Source organism: Carassius auratus, unplaced genomic scaffold (genome assembly GCF_003368295.1).
Source record: "Carassius auratus strain Wakin unplaced genomic scaffold, ASM336829v1 scaf_tig00032592, whole genome shotgun sequence".
In the NCBI taxonomy this organism is placed as follows: Eukaryota; Metazoa; Chordata; class Actinopteri; order Cypriniformes; family Cyprinidae; genus Carassius; species Carassius auratus.
The window spans coordinates 118,245-140,381 of NW_020526011.1; the positions used below are offsets into that span (position 1 = coordinate 118,245).

A 22,137-nucleotide genomic window follows, 5' to 3' on the forward strand; every position below is an offset into this window, starting at 1 on the left:
GTCCTGAGATACCTTGTCCTAGAAACCCCTCGAAGAAGTCTTTGTCTTGCAGTGAGTGTTTGTTAGTATTTAGTGTTCAGAGTCTTTGTTTACCTTGTTTATTGTGTTTTGTGGAATTCTTTTAGTGTTCACCCTAGCCCTTGTTTTCCCCCTCGTGGGTTTTGTTTTTCCCCTTTTTGTATAATAAATCTTGTGTTCAGTACATCCTGTCTGCATCTGAGTTCGTCCCAAACCCATCCTCACAACACCACATTTAAAGCTGCAGTAGGTAACTTTTGTAAAAATATATTTTTTACATATTTGTTAAACATATCATTATGTCCTGACAGTAGAATATGAGACAGATAATCTGTGAAAAAATCAAGCTCCTCTGGCTCCTCCCAGTGCTCCTATTGCCATTTACAGAAATTAATCCGCTCCACGTAAGAAACAACCAATCAGAGCTGCAGTCCGTAACTTTGTTTGTGTTCAAAATGTAGAAAAATGTATATAATAAGCGAGTACACCATGAATCCATTTTCCAAACTGTGTTTTTAGCTTGTCCTGAATCACTAGGGTGCACCTATAATAAGTGTTTATATTCTGACTATTTTAGATTGCTTCGGGGGTACCGCGGCGGAGTAACACAGCACCTTTGTGATTCTTTATAGACATAAACAGAGAGAAGTAGTTCCGGCTACGATGTTCTTCCGCAAGACGCAAGGAGTTCTGTTTATTAACCGCTAGAGCGACAAAAGTTACCAACTGCAGCTTTAACGTCCAGTAATGTTAACGGCGTTATAACGACGGGACAAGTAATTAGTTAGATTACCCCTTCACTGAAAAAATAATATTGTTACCTAACGCCGTTCTTTTAAACGCCGTTATTCCAAACACTGCATGATCCTTCAAAAATCATTCTAATATGCTGATTTGCTGCTTAGTTTTTTTTACTCGTTAAGCAGAACAGCGTTTTTAAAATAGTATTTTCCATTATGTCTTTACTGTCACTTTTGATTAGGTATTTTGATTTCCTGAGAAAAGCTATTAGTTAAAAAAACAATTTTGTATCTTATACAGTATGTAATGTAACTGTTAAAAAAGCTAAATGTCGGCTGAATCTGCTCTTTTTTGTATTTAACTAAGGTTATTTGACAGGTTTTATCATATGCCTGTTGCTCTCGTGTTAAAACGTCTTTCTGACCTTTGCCTGAGAGAATCTCTGACACTTCAAATAGTTCCTTGGCAAGATCCATCAGACATAAGAGGAGGTGACCTGAACTGAACATTTCTGCCGATGTTGAAGCCCTTATTGTAGGTTAGGAATGAAGTGTCTAATCACACAGAGTTTCTCGAGCAGGGATGTTCAGTGTGCCAGGGTTTGATGGGATGCAGACATGCTCCGTTCACAAAGAGAATATCAGTCAGGTGCCCTGATGTAGCCCATCTCTCTCTCTGCTCTCTCTCCCTCCCTCGCCCCATGTCTGGGCCCTGTCAGTCTGCACAGGAGATCTGAGGTGCCAGTTTCATCTCACTGTTTTACTATTCTGTTCATTGCCCCCTCTCTCTCCTTCACTATGTGTATTTCTGTACCTCTTGCTCTGTCTCTTTGTCTCTGTTTTTCTCTCTCATGCCATCTCTGTCCTGAGAGACATCTAGACCACAGACTAGCTTCGCAGTTCTTGATTGACAAGCTTGTATTTTGCAGTAAGAGACACACTTAGAGGTTCTGTCGCCTGGGTGACACATTATGGTGGAATTTTGTCCGAGGTGCCTCACGGTTGTCATCGGTTTAAGCTGACATGGAACGAATTTTGCATGCCGTTTTACTTTCACAATGTGATGAAACTGCAAATGAAACAAGACATTCCGTAAGATTGAAATGTGGGGAAACAGATGCTTGAAGTATGGAGTTTAATTAAGTGTAAAAAATACTTCATCCTAATCTGGTTTAATATGCAGAAACAACTATAAATATGCTATTCATGATATGAATTTTTCTGAGTTTGACACATGGTTTCTACATTAGCCATGTAATGTGGCTGCCCACCACAGTATTTTTTACATTCATTTTCCCATATGGATAAGTCTCCATCTCCATATGGATAAGTCTCCAACATTCAAGCCATGTACCAGGCTAAGGTGAGTGAATGAACATTACAAACTTTTATTGAACCAAAAAAAAAACACTTTATTGTGAACATAATGGCTTTAATAAGGGAAAGAACTAGAATCCCATTAAGCATTGCCAATGGCATAATCACATATAAAACGTTGGGGAAATATAAAACTACTGTATTAATTTAAAGTAGTCAATTATGTCTATATAAACAACACATTTAAATATATAGCAAAATATGCTTATTCAAATAATTTAGAGTTAGCAATTTTGTGCTTAATAAGACGTTTGCAGCAAGCTAATTTGGATAATTTGTTGGATGCTACTGTATGATTGGTGGGATTTTCTGCGTACCATCATGGGTAATGTAGTTTTTCACATCAAATTCTGCTGTTGAACATGGTTATTTAAAAAAATAAAATATTGAACTAATGCTAGCGGTTGGCTTTAAAAAAAGCATAAGCCTATTCCATTGATTAAGATCCTCAGAGCTCACGACAAGTCTGTCTTTAAGGGTTTATAAGTTATCAGTTGCGCTTTGGAGAAAATTAAGTTATTTTCAGAATCGATTGTTGCACTTTATAAAGTTTGGCAATGCAAATGATTTACTTCAGCTTGAATATCATTGGCCTTTGAGGTTTTTGCATGAGCTACAAAAGGAATTGATTGTAAAGTCTGCCGCTTGGTGCGAACAGGCCTTCAAACTGCCTTTCTCTTCATATTCTCTTTGTGTCTGTTTCCGTCCATCCTCTTTTGGCTGGACTCAACATGTTGTTTGATCAGGCTTGTTCTGATCCACTCACCCTCAGACTGACTCAACACAGGCTGTTTGAAATCTGCCAATATGGGCCGCCCTGATTACATGTGTTTGTGCATCTGGCTGTGGGAGATTTGGGTGTGTTTGTGTGATGCCATAATGTTTGTGTACCTGCAGGTGTTGGTGTTTGTGTGTATGCTAGTTAAAACAACTCACTTCTGGCAATGTGACCAGGCGTCTCGCAATTATGAGATATCACAAAAATACATCCAGGTTGTATTTCATGCTGAAATCAGAGAAAAGCCTATTTAAAGAGAATGGAAGTAATTGTGTTGTATAATACATATTAATTAAATATATTGAATGTTTAATAATGTAAATGTATTTTGTAATTTTTTTTAAATCAGTATAAATGCAACACAGTACATATTATTACATTTAAATTTGTAATATATATTAAACAGTATATACACACACAATTACATGCATTGATTTTAATAATGGTAGTTTTAATATTAATGATAATAAAGGTTGATAAAATTGTTATTTAAAATGAAAAAAAAAATCTATTTATTATTCATAATTGAATGTTAATTCAATTAATTTAACGCTTTTCAAATCAGCATAAATTAAAAGCAATGCATCAGTTATAATATTAATTTGTGTAAATGCAGTTTAAATGAATAAAGAAAAAATTATGACTGAATTTTGTGAATTATGACTGGTTCTTTTTAAACAGTTTCATGAATTCAATGCATTTTCTAGAGTGATTGGGTGGATGTGATTTACATGCAATGGTTTTTATAACCCCATATATCATTTTATAAGCCTTTCTCTGTTATCTGGGTGGTGATAGAAGGATGAAAGAAGAATGGCAACGCCATTAATTCCAGGGTTACATTCGCTCTTTCTCCCTCTTTCTCTCCACAGTGGTCCTTTAATCAGTTTCTGTCACTGCCACTAAAACCGTCACTGTAGTGATCCTGCAAATTTACTTTAGCTCACATCCTCCCCGTCGTTTTTCTCGCGCCTCTAAGAGACCCTACGTTGCTCCGAAAGGGGCCGAAAGAATCCTCACAGCGCAGCGTGGGCCTGTTTACTCTCATAAGGCACTAATGGATGAAAGAGCCCTCTCACAACAGAGACAAATGGCTTTAATACACACACACACAATGCCTGACATATCATTAAAGTCTATGTGATTCAAAATTGACCCAAAATTTGCTTCCTTAATACACATTCCTGGTCTTATTGTGAGCGATTCATCAGTGCACGTTATTCTAAATAAAAAAATATTTGTCTTCATAATCTTTTATAAAAATGTAATAACTTTCTCCCACTAAAGCGACTTTTCTTCTTCAGCTGGTGTCACAAATCCCTCTTACTTTCTCAACCCGCTCAACCATCAGCTCCATTTGTTTTTTGTCGTAAGGATTTAATAAAATTAAACTTCCAATGTAAATAATTTTAATGCTTGTTAATCGTCATCGGTTACAATTAATTGCATATATCATTATATGCAATAATAATAATAATAATAATAATAATAATAATATATAAAAAAGTTTAATGTAACATTTAATTAAATTAAATTAAAGTGCAACTTTAATGTTCAATTATTTCTATTTATTTTGTAAAAATAGTTTTTTTTAATAAATCTATAAAAGCATTTACAAAAATTATATAATTATAAATTAAAAATATAATTTTTTTATTATTACATGTATATTAAGTTTTATGTGAAGAATGGAGTTTCATTTGGAATTGATTTTAATCTAATTAATTATAATGTGCTGGTTAATTAATCACAAACAATCACATTCATCAATAGTAGTAAAGTTAGTATATTATATGTTTTATTTCCATATAATAATATCATAATTTTGGTTTACACTCGTACTCTCGTTTCACGTCACGTTTCACCGTTCCTTTTTCGACTCCGGCAATATACTTTCACACTTTATGTTCCTCTTATGGTTTTTTAGGATCACTTTTTTCTGTGTGTTTTAAGTATAGCTCAGACAGCTGAGAAACAGCCAGTCCAGTTATGAGGCCGGAAATATGCCTGAGGTAAGAAAATGTTTTTCTGAAGCCTTTTAAGAAAAATCACACTTGTCAGCATATGTTCTGCCGGTCAATAAATTGCATCTGGTCTTGTGTTGACCAAGTAGGCGAGGGAAATTAAAGCGCTGCAGCAAACATGATGAGAAATTAATTGTTAGATGAAAAGCATGCCGTGTTGACAGGAGCCGCTGTTCCTTTCTAACCCTATTGAACACAAGCCTTAGTTTGCTGTCCTTGACCATTACATCTCCTGTCTATAGAAGATGCCAAGATAACTTGGTGCCTGTGAAATCTATGATTCGATTCACTGTAAAAAAAAATAATAATTCATAGTTGTAAGGTAAATACAAGATACCGTTACAATTTTTAAAGATATTATCATTTAAAATATTATTAGAATTTAAAATTTGTTAATAGTATTTTATAATATTACTTAAATAAATGCAACCTTAGTGAGACATTCAAAAACATGATAATTTTGAAATGTTTGAACAATAAAACTTTTTTAAATGCAGTTTCTGAGTGAAAATTAGAATAATTTCTGGAGGTCCTGATGGTGTGACATCGTTCCCCTGTATACTGTAGATCACCAGATCAGGGCGGTTCTTTTAGATTCAGGAATTCCAGGAGAAGATGCTGAGCTAAGAGCCTTAAAAACCACCCTAAGCTTGCGGCAGGCTTCGGCCTTGACTATTCATTCATCAAGATCCTCTGATTCGAACCGGTCTTTCTCATCAACTCACTTCAGCAGAGACCAACTAGAGCCCCTAAGTGCATCAGGACTCTTTTTCAAACATGCGAGACGTGCAAGTATCAAACTTAGTCCTATTTAATGATACATTAAGTATCATATGCACCTTTTACGCAGGTGTGTTTGAACTAAGAAACTGATGTTTACTTCAGGCTTTAGATCTGCTGAATAGTCAAATTGTAGCATTGCGTCATGTTTTATTTCTCCTCTCTTTACTGCTTAGGCTTTAACCCTTTTTCCTATGCCCACTGTATGTGTGTGTGTGTGTATATTAGACTAGTTTAAGTGTTTATGTAGTTAATAAAGTCTTAGTTGTATCACACTTGAGGTTGTTCATTGTTTTGCTCATAACTGAAGTCCCTAATCATGCAGATTTTAGCTACATGCTCTGAGTAGTTTTGTACAGCAAGAAAGTTGTTTTCCTTAAACGGGAAAGTAACGTTCTTAGAATTGACAGACAGTTGACACTGAGATGTTAAGTAAATACTTACAGCGGATCTAAATATTTATAATTAATCATAACTAATTATGACTGATTATTCATATTTCCCCTTTGAGCTGATTTGCTACACTGTCAAGACCATTTTATTCACTTAAACGTCGGATGTAGTGATTATTTTCTTTTCAATACAATACAAATGATGCCAATGTATTTTTCGCAAAATAATAATGCCACCTTATTGCTTGATGAAAAGGGTTGCCTGGTTTTTCACAACAAAACCCTCCCAATTGCTACTCAAAACTATCCCAAATTGACTGCTTTTCGAGGGGGCCCCCAGTAAAAATAGTATTACGGGGGTTAAAAATACACGTTCTTGTGGTTACTTTAACCAGCGGACATGAAAAACAACCCACAGCAACAGTGATAAAGTAGGCCTGTTCAACACTTGTCAACACTGTGGCGGATACAACGGACACCAGCGTTGTCACAGTGCAACCAAAATAGCTTGTCGTTGAAAATGTCATGAAAATGAGTATATGGCATACTATTTATACGCACTTTCATGAGATCGGGTTAAATCTGGCACTGTTTCCCTGCTGCAGTAATAGTAGATAAGGCTTTCCTCTGAGTATACATATCCTAAAAGTACATTTTAGCTGTAATATTTGTGTCCATTTCAAAAATCGCTCTTGAGAAATGTAATGTTTATTGCCCTCCAACCCCTCCAACTGTTAGATTTACGCCCCTTCCTTTAATTGCAAATTACAAAAAAGTTATTTTGAAAGTTGCATTTGAAAAGATCTTTCTGCTCTGATCTGAGGAGCACATAAGTTGAATAGCATGACGCGTCTGTGTGAATGCATGCAATCCAGACACTTAGAAGTCCTGGCATGTGCACCTCCGGGCAGCACTCAGCCCTGCTCCTCTCGCTGCCAGAGATGCTTGTCTGATGAGATGCCGTCTGCCCTAGTGCTAGTTTTTGCCAATAGTTGTGTTTGTCAGAGGGCTGATCCCTATTGAGCCGTAGTGAAAGCTATCAGCTCCTCACACAACAAGTAAACACTCAATAAAACACCTTGACACAACTAACACTGTCAGATTAGCCCTCGCTAGCCCCTGCTGGTCAGTCTCGCTCTCTACAGAATCGTATTCATTCTCACGAAACGTGCTCATAGACGAGCCATTCAGCTCCTGCAGGATGAATAATTCCCCCTCTCTCTTTCTCTCTCGGGACAGTGGGAGATGCAGGACAGATGAATAAGTGTGTGACTCCAGGCCGTGAGTGAAACAGTAGATCTGGTGAAGCTCCTCAACAGGAACGTTTCAGCAGTGATTTATGTGTGGAGCGTGGGCATGAAGAATAGCGAGGCAGAGGAGGCGATGCTCTAGAAAAACTTTCAGCAACAGTTGAATCGGGTCAGAAGGGGTGCAGATATGTTCCCAGAGGACTGTGGGTGCAGGTGGAGCAAACAGCAGCTCGGGTCATCAATTACACCTGCAGTTTTTACACCTGCCCCAATTTGCTCGGTGGAATCTCCTCCGAGTGCTGCTCGAGTGCTGCGTTTGTCATCCTGTTGTTTGGGGTCTTCACAAGCAAAGGTTATCCTACAATTACACATTATTAGTATTTTTCTTCCTAATTAAAAAAAAAAGAAAATTACAAGCAATTTATATATATATATATATATATGCAAAAAACGCTAAACTATATATATATATATATTTGCAAAAAACGCTAAACAAAATTAATTGATTGCTGTTCATTATTCTCCACATATAGCATGTTCTGAACCCCAAACCTGCTTTGCCAAAAAAGCCAGTATTGTCCATTTTCAAGGCATCGCGAGTTCACGTTTTAAAGCAGAAGCCGACAAGCACCATTGTTGTTTGTGAACGGAAGCCGATTAGTCCATTTTAGTCAATCAGCACGCAGTATTCAGGTCAGGTGACAAGGCTGCTAGTCACTTTGAAAGGACGCGCTAGCTGAGAGGTGTTTCGTAAAAGTTTCCTTAAAGTGATCGAACATGGATAATTTCAACGAACTTGATGAACGTGAAATCTTCTTCAGGCTCAAAAGGTAAATAAAAATGGAAACTTTTTCACGGAAACTTGCTAAAGCAGCACATTACAGTGGTGAGGGAAAAGCTCTCTGTATTGCGCGTAATCACACCAGCTAAGTTTGTCAGGCGACTAAATTGTCAACTGAGGAGATTGCAAAGATTAAAAGAGTGATTATTTTTTAAACTCTCAAACATGAAACGTGGAGCCAAAAAGCGACTGTTGGAGCTATCTGCTTTTGCTATGAAACAAACTTTTAATTTATAGAAAAACATACTTTCAATGAACTTTCATTTTGTAAGCTGCCTGCATTTGTTTGGTTTATTATTACTTAACACAACCTGAGAGCAGTTTGAATGATGTTAATTGGAAGGCACAATAAAAAAATATGATTTATGAAAATAAATAGTGTTTTCTCCTGTTTTTGCAAAAGAACTCTTCATATAAGATACATTGATGTTCAAATGTTTGGTTTTTTTTTTATTTAATTTTTGACATAAATTAATGTTTATTCAACAAGGATTAATTAAATTGATCAAACGTGGCAGCAAAGACATTTGTAATCTTAATTAAAAATACATATATTTATTTAATATTTACCACAGACTCATGTATCAAAGTTTTGACAAAAATTATGAGTAAAAACTCAATTTTGGTGTGGCCTAATGGTTAGAGAGTTGGACTTGTAACCCAAAGGTCACAGGTTCGAGTCTCGTGGCTGGCAGGATTTGTAGGTGGGGGGAGTTAATGAACCGCATTCTCTTCCACAACTTAAGACAGAGTGACTGGAGTAATGATGCTGAACATTTTTCCCCATTATGCCTTTTTGAATATTACCTTTCATGCAGTGTGTCATGTAGCTGTATGTGAACATACAATATCTGCAAAGTTGTGAAGCCGACAGTGCACAATAAATAAAGATATTGTATATATATATATATATATATATATATATATATATATATATATATAAAAGATTTGGCTCGCAATCGTCTAAGCGAGTCATCAGAAATTAGAATCTTATACTGTTACCACGTCACAAAGTAACACATTTGCATAATGTCTGCACGTTCTACGTCGCTAACTTGCCTGCCCACAAACAGTCACATTTCCATGTGGTTAACATCATGTTGAGAAGACGCTGTATCCTACATTGTGAGAGAAAATTTGTTTTATCACATCTTATTAATACCACAAACTTGTTAACACTAGACATATACAACTGAAACATCCTACTCCAGTCGTGCTTGTCTATCAGCCGTTTCATCATCAAACTCGGCTCCAATTGGTGACGTACAATCGACACTACCTTTTCTATGTGTTGACAAGTCTCCAGGGCTGTCATTCTGTCATGGCAATGATCGTTTTGTTTCTGATACACGCTGTATGCATTAGACCAATTCAGAGCCAATCTCTATGGCTCTAGACTAATCACGAAGGACTGCACCATCTGACCAATCACAGCAGTGAGGGCTCATGGAAGGAGGAGTTTAGAGAGACTGATTCTTTGAACTGCTTTGCACAAGTCATTTACGAATAATTTAGAAATAAGGTAAAATTAATAAAATAAATTGAGAGAACTGTTTTTTGACTTTGCATGCATGTAAACATGTTTTAAGAGACTCATAAAACAATATTAGCAACCTTAAAATTGCATAATAGAGGTACTTTAATATTTGGGATAATAGAAAACTGTTATTTTTTATCAAATAAATGGTGCCTTCGTGAGCTTAAGACACTTCTTTCAAAAACGTTTGAATTATATATATATTTTAGTTATATAGCTAAAAATAAAGCTAATAAGTGAATTATTAATTATTAATACTCTGTGTTACTGACATGTTGCAAGATACTGTCTTTAGGAAAGTAAATAAAAAATACATTCAAATAATTGATGCATCAAAATGCACCAGAAATATTGATTATATTGCCCAATAACAGTGTTACAAGTGGCTCAACATTTTACAAGTTGCTTCTCAGAAGATGTCTGTACATGCTTCTCTTTAAGATCATGTCCAGTTGTATTTGCTAAAACCATGTCTGCTATAGTTGTCTTTTTTCTCGTTTGTATTCACACTCCTGCTCTTGTTTATATCACCCTCTCTCTATATTGTGACTGTGTGTGCGGGTCCGGATGGCTGTGTTCATTTGTTTGTGTGTGTGATATTGATTTGTTTTTATATTCCATCTCTCTATGCCCCTCTCCATTTGTTTTGTTTCTTTCCAACCCCCCTCCGGCGTGTTCCCCTCTGCTGGCTTGAGACTAGTTTGATAACTCACAGAGAGAACCTTGTTTGCTTCAGATTTAGATGGATGGTTGTATGGGTGAATGGATGGATAGATGGACAGGACTGGGAGGAGAGAAGGCAGAAAGAAGGAGATGTTTGAGAATTGACTTTTTGTTGGATGACAGCATTGCCCACACAAAAGCAGCAAAGAGAAGTCAACAGCCCAGCATGCTCTCAGGTTAGCAGGTTTACCTGATAGGACTGGAACAGCTCCCATACAGCACGCCACCCACGGTTTGGACACAATCACTGAAAATATATATTTCTATAAATGTGCATCCATCTATCTATCTATCTATCTGTCTGTCTGTCTGTCCGTCCGTCCGTATATCCATCCATCCGTCCATCCATCCATCCGTCCATCCATCCATCCATCCATGCATCCATCCATCCATCCATCCATCCATCCATCCATCCATCCATTTGTCTATCTATCTGTCTGTCCATCTGTCCATCCGTATATCCATCTATTCATCCGTCCATCCATCCATCCATTTGTCTATCTATCCGTCTGTCTGTCTTTCCATCCGTATATCCATCCATCCGTCCGTCCATCCATCCATCCATTTGTCTATCTATCCGTCTGTCTGTCTGTCCGTTAGTATATCCATCCATCCATCCATCCATTTGTCTATCTATCCGTCTGTCTGTCTGACTGTCTGTCCGTCCATCCATTCATCCATCCATTTGTCTATCTATCTATCTATCTATCTATCTGTCTGTCTGTCTGTCCGTCCGTCCGTCCGTCCGTCCGTCCGTCCGTCCATCCAGCTATCTACTGTAAATACTGTAGATAGTGTTATTGGTTGGACTAGAACTCATCCAGACTAGACTGAGGTTGCTCTGGTTCTCCATGATATTTATTTCCTCAGTATCTGACCCAGAGCGAATCCTGTTGCTGAGCGACCGCCGCCGAATACTGATGTGAAGATGTGGATTGTCTGCATCCCATGATGCACTGGGTCAGTGTGACAGTGATAGATGTTGACCCGGCTGCAGAGTTAAAGAGAGCTCATCCCTGACGCTGGGCGTTCTCTCCCGCTGAGGAGGAGAGTGGCCAACAATCTGGGGCTTAGACACGCACACTTCCACACACACACCTGCTGAGAGGGCAAGTGCTTTGTGAGGTCCAGTCATCCACACATTATGTGGTGCACCTGCAGCTGTTAACACAAGGACCTCACGCACACAAACACCTCACACTTAACCGATCAATAATAATCACATCATGGAGAAATGTAATGGCTCTGTCTTTGAGGAGACCTCTCTATTTACCACACTGTTATTTGCTCGCATCCATACAGACACACAGTCTCTCACAGATGGTGGGTTATTTTTGGTTTAATATAATGTATTATTTTGACTGATGCATTTCCATCACATTTTCAAGCATAATTATTTCTAAATTCTAAGGCAGCATCACAATACCCAAAATTTGTATCTGTATGATATCATAGTTGAAAACAGTTATGGTATTATTTTCATATAGTTATATTTTTGTAATTAGCCTTTGATTTGAGTCATTTAAGTTTAAATTTTAAAATGTTATTTGCTTTAATCATTTATTGTAGAAACATATTTCAGTTAGATGTCAATGCAAAAAAGTTATATTTTACATGTAAGTTTCTTTTAATTCAAATCTTTTATATTTGATTTTAGCCTTATCTTAGCCTATTACATTACAACAGCAAAGGTTCATCATTTGATTATGAATCATTGATTCAGTACAATTTTAAACTGGTTTGTAAGCAAGTCTTACTCTACATAGACGTAATATTTAGGCAGTCCTCACAATCTATTTTATTCTGATTGTTTAATTTATTTTAACTGACAAATTTCCATTAGATTTCCAACATATCATAAGACAGCATCACACATTTTATGTCTACCGGTATGTATTATTTTCCAACATAAAGCAATTGTTTTTATTAATTGTATTAATTATTTATATATTACTGTAGTATATATTTAATATTTTGAGCTAGCTTTTATAATATTTTTCAAACTTTCAATTATTATTATTTTTTATTTATATTTCTAATTTATTTTTATTTCAGTTTTAGTAATATTAGTACGCAAACTTATTTCTGTTGGTTCCCAAGGCAAGATTTTTAATTTTCATGTTTTAAACAAATATTTATGTCCAATTTTATTTCAGGCTATATTTCAGAATAATTTTAGTTAATAATAACAACAAATGATACTTAAAATAACTAATTGCTCTTAAATTGTTCATCACTGTGGGCTGTGTAAAAGTTTTACTCTACTCTCCAATGAAATGTATTGTAGCAGAATATAAAGATGACTCATTAACTAAATTCCCATGCCTTTTCTAGGCCTACAAAACAGTTCTTAAAATTCCTTGATATTCCTGTATTGTCTAGAAGAGTGGAAACCCATTTTTGAGAAATGTCATGCACAGAATGGCTGAGTTAAGAGGTTTTTTTTTAAATGTTTGAGAGATATTCTCTTCGACTGGTTGTTAGCGCGTTAGCATGTGTGCAGGCCTCATTGTACCACTAATGAGCATCATTAATTTCCACATGTTGACTGACCTCTGATGCTGTCTCAGCCCTGACCACACCATTACACTTGCAAATAAAAGGTTTGGGGGTTTCCACACATTTCTAAACATGTCATGCGTTGCCTCGCAGCTCTTCCTGTCCCAGACTCCCTTTCAAATGCTAATAAGCGACGCAGACTCATTGTTTACAGTGTGTAGGCTGTCGCGGTACATGCCTTTCTCTTCATAATCAAAGCGCTCACCGGGCAGTGACCGCCGGGCTCGGCTGCCCGCAATGCTGGCTTGTATTCCCGGGGGTCCTGAGTTTGAATTCTGTTTAGAGCTTGAAGTGAAGCCCACCGTATACAGCTAGCAAACTCTGTTAGCAAAGATGTCGGAGGTTCTTGAGTGCTCATCTGACTCATGGAACATGAGTATGGAAGATGTCATCTGAAATTTTCTTTTCTTGTATTGTTTTGTTCATTTCGGCATGCTTAGGTCATGGATGCTTTTCTGTAAATGTACATACAAGATGATCTGATTTTGACATATCATTTTCTCTCTGTCCTTCAGCTCCTGCGAATGCTCAGATTGTGCATTCTGGGCAGACATGTGTGGTGAAGGAGGACAACATCAGTGAAAGGATCTACACCATAAGAGAAGGGGACACGTTAGTTCTGCAGTGTCTGGTGAAAGGACACCCGCGGCCTCAGGTGAACACAAACACACACTCACTGCACTTCCAATAGTGAGTGGATTTACTGGACAGAAATCTTGTAATAAGCCATGGAACTTTCTTTGGGATTATTTTTATTTTAAGCAAATACTTTCCTTCATGGCAGTGTATTTTAGCCCATATTTCTGACGAACAGTGCAGGTCCATATGTCACTTGTAGTATTTATGAGTACTGTATGAGATGTACATCTCTCTAAAAATGCACCTGTCAAAACAAGAAGAAAAAATATAGAACGCACAAAGACACAGCTTGATTTTGTTCTTCATATTTTTGTTTTGATAGCTTAATGTGCAGAACATTCGTCATTATTTTGACACATGGACAAGTGGAGAGCAAACACTTCTGGCGTTCTAGATTAAACTCTAATGGTAAATCTTTCACTGAGGTAAAAGTTAGGAAATAACAACTTATGTTTGCTTCAGTAAACAATACATTTTAATTATTTATTATTTATCTGGTAATTATTATCTTTTTTTTGGATTGATTTTAATCTATTAAAGGATTACAATTACATACATGTAATTGTATATATATTGTTTATTTATAATAAATAATATAAATTTTAATTGCATTATTTTTATAAAATTTTACACACACACATACAAACACACACATATTTGTATGAAATATACAATTAGAATACATATAAATGTTATATATAGTTTTAGTGTATTATTTTTTAAATCAAATTACAACTATAATAAATAGTTACATTATTAAATTATGTAATCTTTAAATTATATATATATATATATATATATATATATATATATATATATATATATATATATATAAAATGCATAAGTAAATACATTTTATTTTGAAGTTAAATCATAAAAATCTATTAAAATAAATGATATAAACGTTTTGCACACAAGACGTGAACTTGTTGACAGGTTTTTGAGAGCTCAGCCTTGACACACAGCCAGTGGAACCACTGTAGCTCTATATGAACCGTACAGTTTTTGTGCGTATGTGTGTCACGTATCTGATAACAGAGGACTGTAGAAACTGAAGGAGAGAGGGTCTGTCAGTAGACTTCAGGCTTTTTTTAGGCTTGTTTTGGTGTGTGAGTGTGTGTTATATAAGGTAAGGGTGAGCTGATAACAGTAGGAGGTGTGAAGAGCATGGCTCCCACAGGCGCTCTGTCCACTGCCATCAGGTCACTTTTTACACACGCATCCTCCTAATGACCTGTCTACATATATTAGTGCTCCGGGTTGCATCAGCAGAACACCGATCTGATCTAAATTCCATCAGTTTTCCCTCCCGTGGTCCTGAGAACGAGTGCACGGAATAAAGAAGTTGCTTTTCATAACATGATCCACGATTTCCATTAGAAATGTCAGGACATTACGATGACAACAAGCTGAATATAGGAGTGTAATATAGTGTGTGAATATAGTAACAGTTTCTGAATAAAAACTAATGAGGATATTAATGCATATACTGTAGGACATTATTGCCTGCAGTGCTGGGCCTTCACGGGTCACTAGATAGTATGCTTATCTGTGTGTGTGTCTAGATATTTGTGACTGGATTTTGTATGGCTTCAGGGCACATGCATTGAGATGTGTATTGGTGTATTTTGCCCTTCACTGTAGTGCAGTTTATATTAGGGTTGATGCCTGTTTGCGATCTGTATAAACTTTATGTGTAAAATATTTTTTGTAGAAAGACAGACAGTCGATTGTCAGTTTGGCACATTTGTGTAATGCTCAGTGGTGTATGGTATCATTTCAGTACTGGCAAGATGTATCCCTATGACCACTAAGAACTTATTTTAAACATAGGAACTAAATATATATAGATTTTGATGATATAAAATAGTATGTTTAGCCAAAATTAAAACTAAAAAAAGTAGGTTTTATTCCACAAGTATGCATTAAACTGATCAAAATCAAAGACATTTATAATGTAACCACATTTCAAATAAATGCTGTTCTATGTGTAATGTACATACTTAAATTAAAGTTTTAAATTAACTTTATGCATTTAGCAGACGCTTTTATCCAAAGCGACTTACAGTGCATTCAGGCTAACATTTTTTACCTAACGTGTTAGGAATAAAATAAATAAATAAATAACTAAAATAATTGTAGCCTGAATGCACTGTAAGTCTCTTTGGATAAAAGCATGTACTAAATGCATAAATATGAATGTAAATGTATTGGTTTCAACAAAAAAAAAATATTAAACAGGACAACTGTTTTCAAAATTGATAATAATAAGAAAGGTTTATCTAGCAGCAAATAAGAATAGTAGAATGATTTCTGAAGGATCTTGTGACACTGAAGACTGCAGAGTAATGATGCTGAAAATTCAGCTTTGCATCACAGGAGTAAAAGACATTTAAAATGAATCAAAATAGAATACAGTTGTTGTAAACTGTAAAACGTATATATTTTTTAAATATTTTACTTTATATTTGTTTAAATAGATGCAGCACTGGTGAGCATAAAACACGTCTTTCAGAAACATAAAGTCTTACTAACTGCAGACTTTTGAATGGTAGTACATGTTTTTACTTTCCACCAGTACTGGAGTGTTCACCAGCTCTGGATTTAGAGTATTTAGTTATGTAAAATGTGTCGTAAGCCACTTTCACACATACAGACTTTCCTGGTAATTTACTGGTGCATTGTCTTAAAGTGATCATGTGTGAACAGGTCCTTTGAAAAAATACCGGTAAATTCGTTCAAGCAATTTACCAGTAAAAGATGTTCAGAACATGCTGAAGTTAGACGTCTTCTCTGGGCCAATCCAGAGCATTTAAACTCAAAATACAATGGCTCTGATCCAATCATAACATTCTGACGCAGATGGCACATTTACTCCACACTGTGTAGTCATCTTAAGTTTTACATCTGATCAGACAGAACGCGTTTTTTGTGGTTTTTATTAATTTAGAAAAGAACAGTGCACTACGGTTTGTTTATGTTTCTAAGCAAACACCGAATCAGCTGTGTTGTCAGTCTAATTAAGAATTATTGCGCAGGAGCTCTAAAATCTTTGGTGTGCTGTTAAGTAAACTGTCAGATTAGCAGAAACCTCAAAAAAATACTGCTCTGGGTAACCAACGACAGCTACCACAAGTTTCTTCTCCATCATTCCAGTGTCCAGAGCAACTCTTAACATTCGTCACCACAACAGAAGGCCCGCCTCTCCATTCATTTGACTGGACAATGAAAAGAAAAAGCGAATTATGTCATGTGCTTTTCTGCTCAGAGTTGCTTTATTTCAACTTCAGGCACTCGGAGCACTTGTACAAAAACGCAAGGCACATCAAGCACCAAAAAAGATCTCTGCCAATAGAAAACAATAGAAAACAATTTAAAACATTTAAAACGTTTCACTGCAAAAAAAACGTGTTCTGGCCTTACGATGTCTCTGGACGATGTCTCACATTCAAAAGCAGCTGCATGAATGTGAACGTTTGACGTAAAAATCCAAAAAACATAAAAAAAAATAAAAACAACACTGATTGCATTTATCCCTCCATGTTTACGTACACAACACCGGGAGTCGCAGCCATTTAGACATCATTTCTGGATAATGATCTCACAGAATTTACCTGAATTTTGGAATGTATGTGTGAATGGTGCTTTACCAGAAAAAGACAGAACGTCGTTGCCTGTTGTGAACAGTGCATTTTTTTTATTTACTGGTAAAGTCAGTACTCATAATGTGAGTACTGAGTAATCAAATGGCTGCATGGTAATATTCAGTATGATGTTTATATATGTTCTTCAAGTATTTGAGTAACTGTGTTATTTTCATACATACTAAAATAAATTATTTAACTTATTGATTTCAGAAATCTTCTATTTGTCCAGTGTTAACCCTTAGATGACCATTGGATTTGTGATGGGTTGTGATGGGTAATGGCTATCTATCTATGATGACGGTAATGCTGGGAAAGAGATCTGGGCTGATGGGGACATTGGGTTGTGGTGTGTGTGCTGTATCCCAAAGGGAGTGTTGAGTTGCTCTCTGCATCGGCGTTCTGCAGCGGTGTCCAAAAACATGATACTGTTTTGCCCCTCCTGCCCCCTGCCTTTTTCTACCACATCATGTTTTTGTTTTTTTTGCTCTGGGTGATTAACAGAAAGGCAGTAAAGGTCAGCCGTCTTCAAAATGTCAGAACACAGCCGCATGTCCATTACTCTATGAACCCATTTGTTGTCCATTTTAATCCACTTATAGGGTGAAAAATTTTATTCATGATCACATAACTTCTATATTGTAAAAATGAAGAATGATCCATAGGTATATGTAGATATATGTAGGTATATGTAGATGATATATAGGATTTTCTTCAGTTAGCTGCACATTCGAAGAGGATATACTGTACACATTCTCTTTACACTATATATACACTACCATTCATGGGGATAGTCATGGCCTAATGGTTAGAGATTTGGACTAGTAATTCAAAGGTTGCGAGTTTGAGTCAGGTGACACTGAAACCTGGAGTAATGATGCTGAAAATTCAGCTTCGCATCACAGGAATAAATTACTTTGTAAAGTATGTTCAAAGAGAAAATGGTTGTTTTAAATTGTAATAATATTTTACATTATTGCTGTTTTTACTATAACTGTTGACTTACAGAACACTCTGAGGAGCAAAAGGCTTAAAAAGTCTTCATTTGCTCCTATTATCTCACTGCTGTCTAGAAGAAACAATTAAGATCTCATTTGTGATTCTTCTCTGATCTACTACAGTATGTATCAGAATGTCCAAATCAGGCCTGATTCACCATACTGTTCAGTAGACTTGCAGCAGAAGAAAAAGTAAGTAAGCGAGTCTGTTGGGCAGTGTGAGTGAGAAGTGATTGTGTTTAAGGTCATTGGGAAGGTCTAGTGGTGTTGGAGATATAGCTGTTCACAGGACTCGCAGTTCACATCCTATAGCATTTCTGTCACATGGACATCAGCAGCTAAATGCACAGCCTTTAGTAATACAATAGCAGCCTAAATGGCTTTTCTGAAAGAGATCCCACTCCGCACATTACTTATTCATACTGCTGGTCATTGCAACCTTGGGCCCGATCAGAGAGAGAGTGAGAGAGAAGAACAAAGAGAAAAAGGGGGATTGGTATAGAAGTTTGAGATGAGTGGAGTAGAAGGAGGGGTCGTCTGGGTTTGGTTTCTGTCCTTGAGAGTGCAGTGCAGAAGGATCAATACACTTCTGAAAACAGAAAGATCAGATGGCAAAAAAATCACTCCACACCACATACAGATCAAGACACAAGGTCATACGACAACAGAGAGACAGAGAGCAGAAAACACAGGCCGTGGATCAGTTCCGAAAAACAACTGTTATATCTCCAGAGTTTGAGGAAGTTTGTCTTTTTGGCCACTTTTTTTTTGTAAATAAATATTTTTTTCTTGATGTGTGTGCTATTGGAATCACATATTTGGGCGAGATATATCTTTATTATCCAGGAAACTTTATTTTTATTATCTAACAAACTTTATTGCAGGCAGGGTTGCATCTATCTATCTATCTATCTGTCTGTCCATCCGTCCGTCCCGTCCGTCATGTTGTTGGAGGTTTCTGAAGAGCGTTTGTTGAAGCTCAAAGTGGGTGGAGTGGGCCATCGCCATCTTTCGCAGCACGTCACCTACGCGTCAATCCTGGATAATCAAAAAATGAGCAAAGAGGCAGGAGCTAGTTGCAGAAACCTGGCTTCCTATTTTGATGGTGGAGACAGCAGCGACAATCCACCTGTCACTCAAGTGGCCACGCTCTTAATTATGCAGAACATAAGCTTAATATAATTTAAACGGGTGAGTTATACAATTTAAAAAAAATTAAATTAAATTAACACCCCTTACCTTGTCATGAAGGGCAAAACGAGTATATAGACATCCATCCATCCATCCATCATTCTAGTTCTTAAAAGTTACTGTATGTAGGCATTTTATAAATATTTTGTTAAAAGAAACATTTTTTTGTCTTGATTTTTTTCTTAAGTTGTATCTCACTGACTTTAATTTCCTTGAATTTTCCTTACATTCAAATCTAAATTTTGATTCTGCATCCTGTTTTTACTACTGCAGTTTTTTTTTGTTGAAGGTAGCATACACTACACATTATTTTCTTTTCTTTTCTTTTCTTTTTTCTTTTCTTTTCTTTTCTTTTCTTTTCTTTTCTTTTCTTTTTTCTTTTCTTTTCTTTTCTTTTCTTTTCTTTTCTTTTCTTTTCTTTTCTTTTCTTTTCTTTCTTTTCTTTTCTTTTCTTTTCTTTCTTAATATGGCCCCTGTATGGACACATATAGGAAACAGTATAGCAGACGAGGAAGATGAGGATGAAGGTTGTGATGGTGAGACACTTAAAGAACAGAAGGAATATTAAAAGGAGTGTGCTGGTGCAGTGAGTTGTGTAAAGCCTCCAGTGGTAGAGTGTTGTAGAATGCACAGTTCTCATTGGCACCTCAGTGTGTAAGGCATCTAAATGCATTACACCAGACGGCTTCGCACAGAAACACTGTTTAACAGCCTCTGATTGGCCACGAGAGAGAACGAGTTAAAGGAGGAGGGTTAGACACCAACGTTTTATCTTGAACCAGATGTCTCGTTGTAGCATTGGTAATAGCGGGAGGGAGAGACGCGGTCATCATAAATGTTTGAAAAATGTTACTGGATGAGTAAACACTGTCTTAAAGAGGTCAAATTCTAAAAACATATTTTTTGAACTGAAACAGTTTGATGAACTGTGTAGACATTTGCAGTTCAGAGCAGTTGTTGAAACTAGGCTCTAAAAACCTGTAATTTGAAAGCAGGTGTGTTAGTGGTTCAAAAGTTAGTGAATTAGAAGTCATTTACATATATAAATCTTAAAGGTACAGTAACATAAAGAGCCTGTTTAATGTGTTGATTCAGAGGGAGAACGGAAAACTGAAAAATAATTTAAAACTAACTACAGAGTTTTTTTTTTTTTTTTTTTTTTTGTATTTGGTTTAACATTGTTTCAGTGCAAAACACTTTATGGAGAATATGCTGTTTACTTTAACTGAGCCGATTGTTTCTTTTAAGTATCACCTTTGTCTTGTTTCTTCTGTCCTTGTGGAGTATAAATAGTCAAATTGGCAAGTACAGTAAATGTGTAAAGCTATAAAATGAATGTGGATAACAAACAATATTCTTTGGTCTTGGAAGTATTTGATGTGAAATATTTAAGTTCATAATGAGATCTTTGACCAGATTGTTGAGTTCTCATTTGTGATTTTTTTCCCCCAGTAAAAAACCAAACCTTGAGAAAGTCACTTACTTTAATCAATCTCCATCTATCACATCTCCTTTCAGCATTATCTTGATCTAACTGTTCACATTACATTCTGTCAGCGTTCTGCCGCTTGCCTCAGTCAGCACTGACATCATCACCGTCATCATAACCATGTTCCTGTAGCTCATCTGCTAAAGCGTGTCTCTTGTGTTGCCAAGCTTGTGTTTTCAATTCCCAGGGAACACACATGATGGTAAATGGAGGCCTGTTTGTGGAAAAGCCAATGCTAGGATGCAGTAATCATCAACTTCTTCATTGCGATTCAGTTTTCTTGTTCCAGACATTGCTTTCTCAAACTGATCGATTGCTGTTGATTGCCATCCAAGATGAACTGGATCTCTCCTTGATCATGCAGTGTGTTTAGCTCAGCGCTCAGTAAGTCAGTGATTATAGAACATCACAGATGGATCGGACATGTCTCTGATGAACCATGAGTCGGTGAAATCCTGTAAGTCAGGCCTAGCCAGACTTTTGACTGAGGCCTTAAATACTGACCCTCACTGCAGTTTTTGTGGCCAAGAACCATCAACTTAGATGAGAAGAGAACATCTGAACTTTAAGTATTTTATCTGCATATGTTCAGATGAAAGTAATGAGAGCTGCGTGACACAGAAAGTTATAAAAGTTATGTTTTTGGGGGGGAATTCTGAGAGAAAGAAATAAGATTTTTTTTTTTTGCTGTTTAATGTGCTCTTGCTTGCTGTTGTTAAGGGCATGAAAAATGAGTGAAATTACATTTCTGTGCAGAATAACTGCATGTTAATAAAAATAAATGGCAAGAGTATCTTCAGTATTTCCATGGGAGGAGCTGGAAAAGGTACATATGCACATCTTTTAGTATTATTATATAAGTGCTTATTCAAATTAGCTTTTTAAATATATATTGAGTTTAATTATTGTTTAGTAAGTAAAGGTGCTCATTTGATAGTTGATTTTTTATATTTCTAATTAGTGTTTTTTGTTTGTTTGTTTTTCAGTTTTAGTTTTTTGTCATTTAAACACTTCAACTTAAAAAAAGGTTTTTAATCTAATATTTATTTTATTATTATTTTTTTAATTTCAGATTTATTTCAGTTAAAATAATAATAATAATAATACTTCGTTTTAGATTTAGTTAACAGTCAACAGCACTGATTATTCATATTTTA

At 36.1% G+C, this 22,137-nt stretch overlaps 1 long non-coding RNA gene across 1 annotated transcript in view; it reads left to right on the top strand.

The window, feature by feature from the left end:
• Positions 1–13,671, top strand: part of LOC113080941 (uncharacterized) — a 49,938-nt gene extending 36,267 nt beyond the window's left edge. The window contains exon 3 of the long non-coding RNA XR_003282049.1: positions 13,535–13,671. This is a non-coding gene — a long non-coding RNA (uncharacterized LOC113080941). The remainder of the gene's footprint in view (positions 1–13,534) is intronic.
• Positions 13,672–22,137: the final 8,466 nt, after the last annotated feature.